Genomic DNA, 7,520 nt, shown 5'->3' on the forward strand with positions numbered 1-7,520 from the left:
GTCACTAGCTGGGTCTGCTATTCACCTTGGGAAAGTTTGTATTCTTAGAGAAGTCAGAGTGGAGAAAAGTGATGGGGCTTGTTAGCTTGCTGCACCTGACTGGATGGTCATGGGGTCAATCTGATTAGAACTACAACCTGACCCTGCTCTCTTTTCATTCATGTATCTACAGCAGGCATGTTGAAGGCTGTGATATTAATGTCTGTTGACTGACATGCTGCTGGTGTGTAAAATTAGGATAGAACTCCTGCCTCCAGGTAAGAAGTAATCTGATTATGCAGAACCCAAAACTCCACTTTCAGTTTTGAATGGAATTGGTCATTAAATCTACTTTATGGCCAGTACTAATGTATTCCCTTAGTGTAATACAAGCGTTCATACACTTTACAAACGCTATGTGTGAACGAGATACTTGTGTAATTGCAGTCGGATAGATTAGTTGGATAGACTAGCATTGGCCTTTGTCTGAACAGATGTGTACAAGCATACAACGTAACTGATACAAACCTTTGTCACATCTCTCCCTTTCAACCATAACATGTATGTACGTTACAGCTTGTTGAGTATTTAAAGGCTTGTTTTGAACTTCCCTGCTCATCCCTCAGATAGCATCGGCCTATACAGTGCAGTGACGGATTACATATGATGCAACAAGAGTAAAATGTTGATTGTACTTGTAGAGGCTGATTTGTAGAAGTCGGTCTTCAGAGGGAGTTTGATAGACTTGTAGAGCTCCATGATATGTGGTTATTAGCATCTAGCGGTCACATTCCTGTATCTTCCGGATGGAGAAAGTAGAAGTACTATTTAACTTGCACTGGGCTTGTATATATCCACACACCATAACCAGTTGCTCTCAATCCTCTACATGTGCTAGTGGTATAACACATTTGTTAACAATACTGTCCTTGAACATGTTCGTCAGCACTTACATTACTGATTGGAATGTCCTGTTCAACATTTAACTTTCACCAGTAAACGAGGCTAGTTATACTGGATGTAAACCTCCGATCCTCTCCCAGGTATTGTGTAGTGAAATGTACAGATACAATAACAAAGTATGGGAACATGGCAGATTTATAAACACAGCCCCAGACAGAGTCATAAAAGGTGATCTAAATTCATGTGGATGAAGGCCTGCTCCTAAAATAGCCTGTATCTTAACCCTTTCCAGGTACAGCTAATGTATCACAAGCCATGATTATATATACAATGGGTTTATTTTAAATACATAGGGCCTCTTTCATTAAGGAACACAATTTCAGTTTTTTTTAAAGAAGGACGGAAAATGCAGGCAGGTACGTCTATACTCAACAAGAGGAGGATCTCAAGAAACGTTTTTAGTTGAAAACGGGTGTAAGTACGCTCTGCCTATACGGTACTTGCCGTATGCAGACAGATACAATGCATATGTATATATAAAGTCCCATCAGAATACACAGAATAGAAAAAAGTATTAGATACAATAACACCTGTTGATAATATAGTCATGAATGAAACAGCATTATAACAAAAAGTGCTGTTTTTTTCATTTGTTTTACATGAAATACATTTACCAGGATTTTATTAAAGTCTACTGTACATAAAATGCATTTTTACAGATGCTCTTGATTGCAAACACATGTTCTAGCATACATACACAACCGTCATCACTAGTAATCAGCAGGTACACCAGAGCTGCAACTTGTGCAAGGGGTACGGCTGAAAATCACGTACCTGAACTATGCCCAGAGCTTGAATCGGACGAATGTGTGTGCGCTCCACCGTGTCACACCCTCACTGTACATTGACTATGTGCATACTCCCCTCCCCCGTTCCGCCCATGAAATCCTAGGCTGTTGGAAGCGACCTGTGTGTTTGAACATGAATTGGATGCACTCGCATTCACCGGCGTATAGTGCTTTTATGAGCAGGCGCAATTTTATGCAAAATACAGCACGTATCAGGATTTACGTTCCTAAATGAATCAGGCCCATGATGTAGATTTAAGATGACCATAACATTCTAGTTATGAACATAAGTACTCACTATAAAGGATTATTTTACATTTACTATATTATCCTTAAATTTATAACATCAGACTATGCAACATAAAGATGATGACAGTCTGTTAGATTGTATAGATGGGCTTTTATGATTCTTTCCAATTAATAAGCATTAATTTATAGTCTACGAAGCCCTTGTTTAAAATACAGCTGTTCAAAGAATTACCTGACCATGCCGCTTTCTTTGATTTGATGCCATATGAAGTCACATTACAACACCTGCGTTTTGTCTGAGGACAAGAGGTTGTTTATGATGCTTTCCGTGCATCTGTTTTATGTCCCCTTCCTTCTAATGAGGTTTCTAATAACTGGGATTAACTTGCTGTACTGAAAAGAGGAATTATTTTTCTGTCAATATTGGAAAGGGAGTTCTATAAAATCAAGAGCGGGTATCTGGCCATCATACACAACGCAGACCGGCGTTGGTGCCAGAGGCGGAACATGCGAGCTGTGGGCCCCAGTGCAAGGAAGGGAGGAGAGAACTCTGTCTGGGTAACGTGACAAGCCGCTCAACCAGAATCACACTAGGAGGTTCAGGATTGGATGTTGTCACTAAGGGAACCTCAGGCTCCATAATAGACTCAGGAACAGTTCCAAATCACTTGCTTGTCTATGTCCAGGTATCGAATTACAGTCCGTTTGGGCCCTGGCCTGTATTATTTGGTCAATGACGTACATTAGAGACCAGTTTTGGAAATGATCATTCTCGGTTACCATATGTCTCCTCTATAATCACGTACAAGCGCTTCTTGAACAACATCTACATTCCAAGGTTTTTGATAAACAGTTTGAAATTGTTTGTTATGTACCTTCCGTCTCACATCTGCTTCTATCATGTCCAATTTAGGCCGCAAATTCCTTTGCATAAAGAGCACAGCAGGTGGCTGACCGGTAGTGGAGTGGTCAGTTCTACAGTAAATAAACAGGAAGTTGTCAATTTTGTGTTGTAATGGCACATGCACAAGGTGCATGGATTTAATAACTATTTTGAAAGTTTGTAGGAATCTCTCAACTAAACTGTTGGTGACTGGATGGTATGGAGCGGACGTGAAATGTTTAATGCCGTTTTCCTATATGAACTTTTGAAATTCTGCTCATTGTCACTGCACACTTGTTCAGACGGACCATTTCTTGCAGAGATGGTTCTCAGTACAGCAATTGTTTTCTCAGATGTAGTGATTTCATCTTTATTACCTCCGGCCATTTTGAATGAGCATCCACTGCAGCAAGAAACATACAATCCTTTAATGGACCAGCAAAGTCAATATGCACCCGTACTATGGGCCATTCCCAGGGGTGAATTTTGAACTCTCTATCATCCTTTACATTCTTTTGTCAATGTTTCAATCTGGCCATCGATTCCTGGCACCACACAAAGCTTCTAGCAAGACTCTTCATTTTCACCATGCCTAAGTGACCCTCATGCAGATTTTCCAGAACTTTGTTCCTTAGTTTTGATGGTATTACCACTCTGGACCCACACATTAAAGTTCCTTGATAGGAGGAAAGTTTATCTCTTCTAGCCGAGAATCCATAATTTTGAGCATTGCCATGTTTAGACAAACCTTTGAGAGTGAAATCCATTAATTTAGACAGCACAGGGTCCTTCCTCGTTTCATGATTGATCATGTCATTGGTAAGAGGTAGCTGTTCTACCAACATGTTGTGACACACTTCCAGTGGGTCTTTACTATTGTTCTCACACTGGGGCAAACACAATCATAGCGGACAGACCATCAACATAGTCGTGAAGTTTCGTTCCTTGTGTACGCCCAGGAAGAACGGCCAGTGTTGAAGACAAGCAGTAGTCATGGCTGGAACTCCCTTTGCAGGGTTAAAAATTGACACCAATGGTTGATGATGTTAGAGGTTGATGAGTTACCAACGTGAACTTTTGTCCTTACAAATATTAATGAAATTTCTTTACTCCCCATACTAGACTTAAGGCCTCTCGATCAATTTGAGTGTAATTTGGTTCGTCAGTATATGTGCAGAGCGTGTTTTCTTTAATGGAACCTTTGCAAACAGGCGTTTGTAATCACTTGAATTTATCACTGACAGAACAGTTGCAATTTAATTCCCGCTACTTCCATACGGACCCAGATCACTTGGCGCTCTTTTGCCGTTATGGTGTGCACATCTAGGTCGCTTAGACCATTTATTTCCCGTTACTATGAGTACAGTCTGACTCATTATCAGCTACCTTATGCACCTGTTGTGTATTTTCTCCTACGGTCTCTTGCCAGTTGCGGGTGGTCGGGTGTTTTCCCCAACTGGCACACCCTTTCAATATGGCCTCTTTCGCAACATTTTACACACACTTTGTCTTTAAAACAGCACTGACTGGCATCATGTGTGGACTTTCTACAGTGGAATTTGATGTGTAGCACATTCTAGCCCCTTTCTTTACAATTCTGAAGTATCCCTGGTTGCAGTCTCCATTTATCTGGGGCGGATTTAGATTTTTTTAGGGGGGCGATTTAGCTATTATTGCTAGTGGGCTGTCTGTGGCCGCACACTATATACAAGTCTGGGTTACTGTTACGAGCCGCGGCGGTGCCCAGCCGCCGCGACTCACTCACCTGCGTCCCGGCCGTCGCTATGGCGACCGGGACGTCACTTCCGGCCCTGACCCGGCCGTTGCAACGAGAAGACGCTTCAGCGCTGCGTCCCGGCAATGAGAGGAAGCCGGGCGCAGCGCTCACCATATTCTCTAGCCTGTGGGCTAATTAATGCAACCTATTAATTATGCTGGGGGCTGTGTCTAATTCAGAGCTAGGCTCTGATTGGTGGCCACTGGTATTTAGGGCAATGAGGTCTGCTGCCTCATTGCCGGTTATAGCTTCTGTGCTCCAGTCTGCTGACCTGCTTGTTCCAGTTCCTGTTTCCTGTATCTACGTTTTGACTTCCCGTGTATGACCCTTGGCTTCGTATTTGACTTTGCTTGTGTTTCCTGTGACCCTGATCCTTGGCTCGTTTACCCGCGTCTGCTACTTTGCCTGTGACCTCTGACCTCAGCTTGTTCGTTGTTACTGTTACCTGCTGCCGACCTTTGACCTCTGCGTGGACCTGACTCTTCTTGCCTGGGTTCTCCCCAGCCGGTACACACTTCACGACCCTCTGTCAGTCTGCAGCCCGGTCTGTCCCCACCATCAGGGGCTCCAGTGAACACCTGACTGGCAGAGTAGACTCCGGGTTGTGTTGTGCCGGCTGGAGGGGTTCCTAACAGTTACCAGACACGTTCACTCTGATTGTGTTTAAAACACCATTCCCTGTTCAACCCCCCGCCCCCCTCTACAACCCCCTGGATTCGCCACTGCCATTGAAATAGCTATAGACAATACCTGCTCTAAGGTAAGTTCAGGCTCAGCCAGTAATTTCTATTGTGTATTTTCACTTGTCCTGCCACATACTGAATGGTCCCTTAGAGCATCTGAAACCCTGCTCCAAATTGACAGTATACAGATAATTTTCTCAGTACAGCAATGCATTCTCTCACACTTTCATTTTTAATTTGGTTTCTTCTGTGAGACCGAAATATCTTAGCAATCACTAATAGTTTAGGATTGAAATGCTTTTGTAATATGTCCACTTTGTCTTTAAATAATATGTTGGTGGGCTTTTCAGGTGCTAATAAACTTATCATTAAATTATATGATTTAACACCCAGAAAACTAGGTAAAACCGCTACTCTCTTGTCTCCCTGTACATCGTTAGCATCACAGTATTGTTCCATCCTTTCAATATATGAGACCCAGTCCCCTGTAGCACTATGATAAGCAGCTATTGTGTCAATGTATCCTGACATTTAGACTTTATATGCTTGTGCTTCCCTCACTTAGAGAAATAATGATATAACTCATATGCCCCTTTAATCAGCCTGGGTGATTCTGGCAGTCTACATGTGCTGCTCCTATGCACCCCCCAATCGCGCTGTGTCAGTCCTGCTGGCGCTCCACTGATCACTGGAGCGATGCAGATGAAGAGTTTTATTCTCGTCGCCAAGGTTAAGTGTGTGACTTATAATTCAATAAAAGCCTTCATATTGACCAAGACACAGTGGTCATTGCATGCTTCTTTACTGTAGAACTGCAGGGAACACATTGCATCGAAAATAGATCCATACAACAAATATACACAGCACAAAATAAGATCTGGGGGTAAATGTATCATACTCCGGTTTCTTCAACTCGTGGGAGTTCGGCGAGATGACAGCTAAAATTTAAAGCGGCGCTGCCTTGTAAAGGCAAGTTTCCCTTTACAAGGCAGCGCCGCTTTAAATTTTAGCTGTCATCTCGCCGAACTCCCGCGAGTTGAAGAAACCGGAGTATGATACATTTACCCCCTGGTGTCACCTTCCACCAAATACACACACACACACACACACACACACACACACACACACACAGCAACAGGAACTACATACACCACATTTTGTTGGAGATCATTTCACGCCAAGAAAATGGGGACAGTTTTACAGTGTTAGTTTCTCTCTAACTACACACAACCTCATGGATCACTTAGAGTGTGAGATTGGGTGGCTATGGGTAGTGAGAGTGAAACTGAGAGATGGCGACAGTACATGGAGTCTACTGAGCACACTTTTACAGCAATTCTTTTAGGTTTTAAATTCCTATATTTATAATCTACATATCATATTATAAATATATATTTATGTAACGATTAATTTTAAACTTTAGATAATAAGATAACCACTTGGACAATCTTCTACTGTCCAATCCCCCCTCAAGAAAAGCTTGTTACTTACAATTTCTTAAAAACCTCATAGGACCATTCCACAACTTAGAAAGGCCTTAACCTATAGTTAGCATACTTTCCTGAATTGGAATTGGAGATCTTACCTAAATACTTCCATCATTTCTTGGAAATATTCTTCAATATCTTTCATAGGGGATCATCATCATCATCATCATCATCAATTTATATAGCGCTACTAATTTCGCAGCGGTGAACAGAGGGGATAACTCTCACCCCATCGTAGATATAGCATAGACCTCTCGGATAGCTTGAGCTGCCCCAAATGCGGTAAGGCTTCAACGGGCTTGTTTCCCTGTTTTTGAGCATGCCCTGTTATAAGGGGCTTCTGGGTCCGGTTGTGGAGACTTGAAATAGATGAGTTGGTCACTTATCTACATCGTACTCCCAAATGGGCCTTAGGCATCCTACCGCACAATGCAATAATCTGTAGGGGTGGTAAAAAATGTATTTAGCGATATCTGCAACAGCCATAAAAATCATCCTCATTATGTGACTCCAGAGCTCCCACTCTACACTAGAACTGTTTAGGAAGAAACTATTATTTGTCATGTGGATTGGCCAGAGGCATCTCCCCAAAAGGAGAAACAGACCCAAAAATTATTTCAAACTTGACGGGGGAATGGAGGCCCCCTTAGCCCAGGCACTGACCACACTATGCTTATCGGATCCAGATAGGGAGAATTTTGTTAAAAGTCT

The sequence above is a fragment of the Mixophyes fleayi genome, chromosome 10, assembly GCF_038048845.1.
Source record: "Mixophyes fleayi isolate aMixFle1 chromosome 10, aMixFle1.hap1, whole genome shotgun sequence".
NCBI classification, from domain to species: Eukaryota; Metazoa; Chordata; class Amphibia; order Anura; family Limnodynastidae; genus Mixophyes; species Mixophyes fleayi.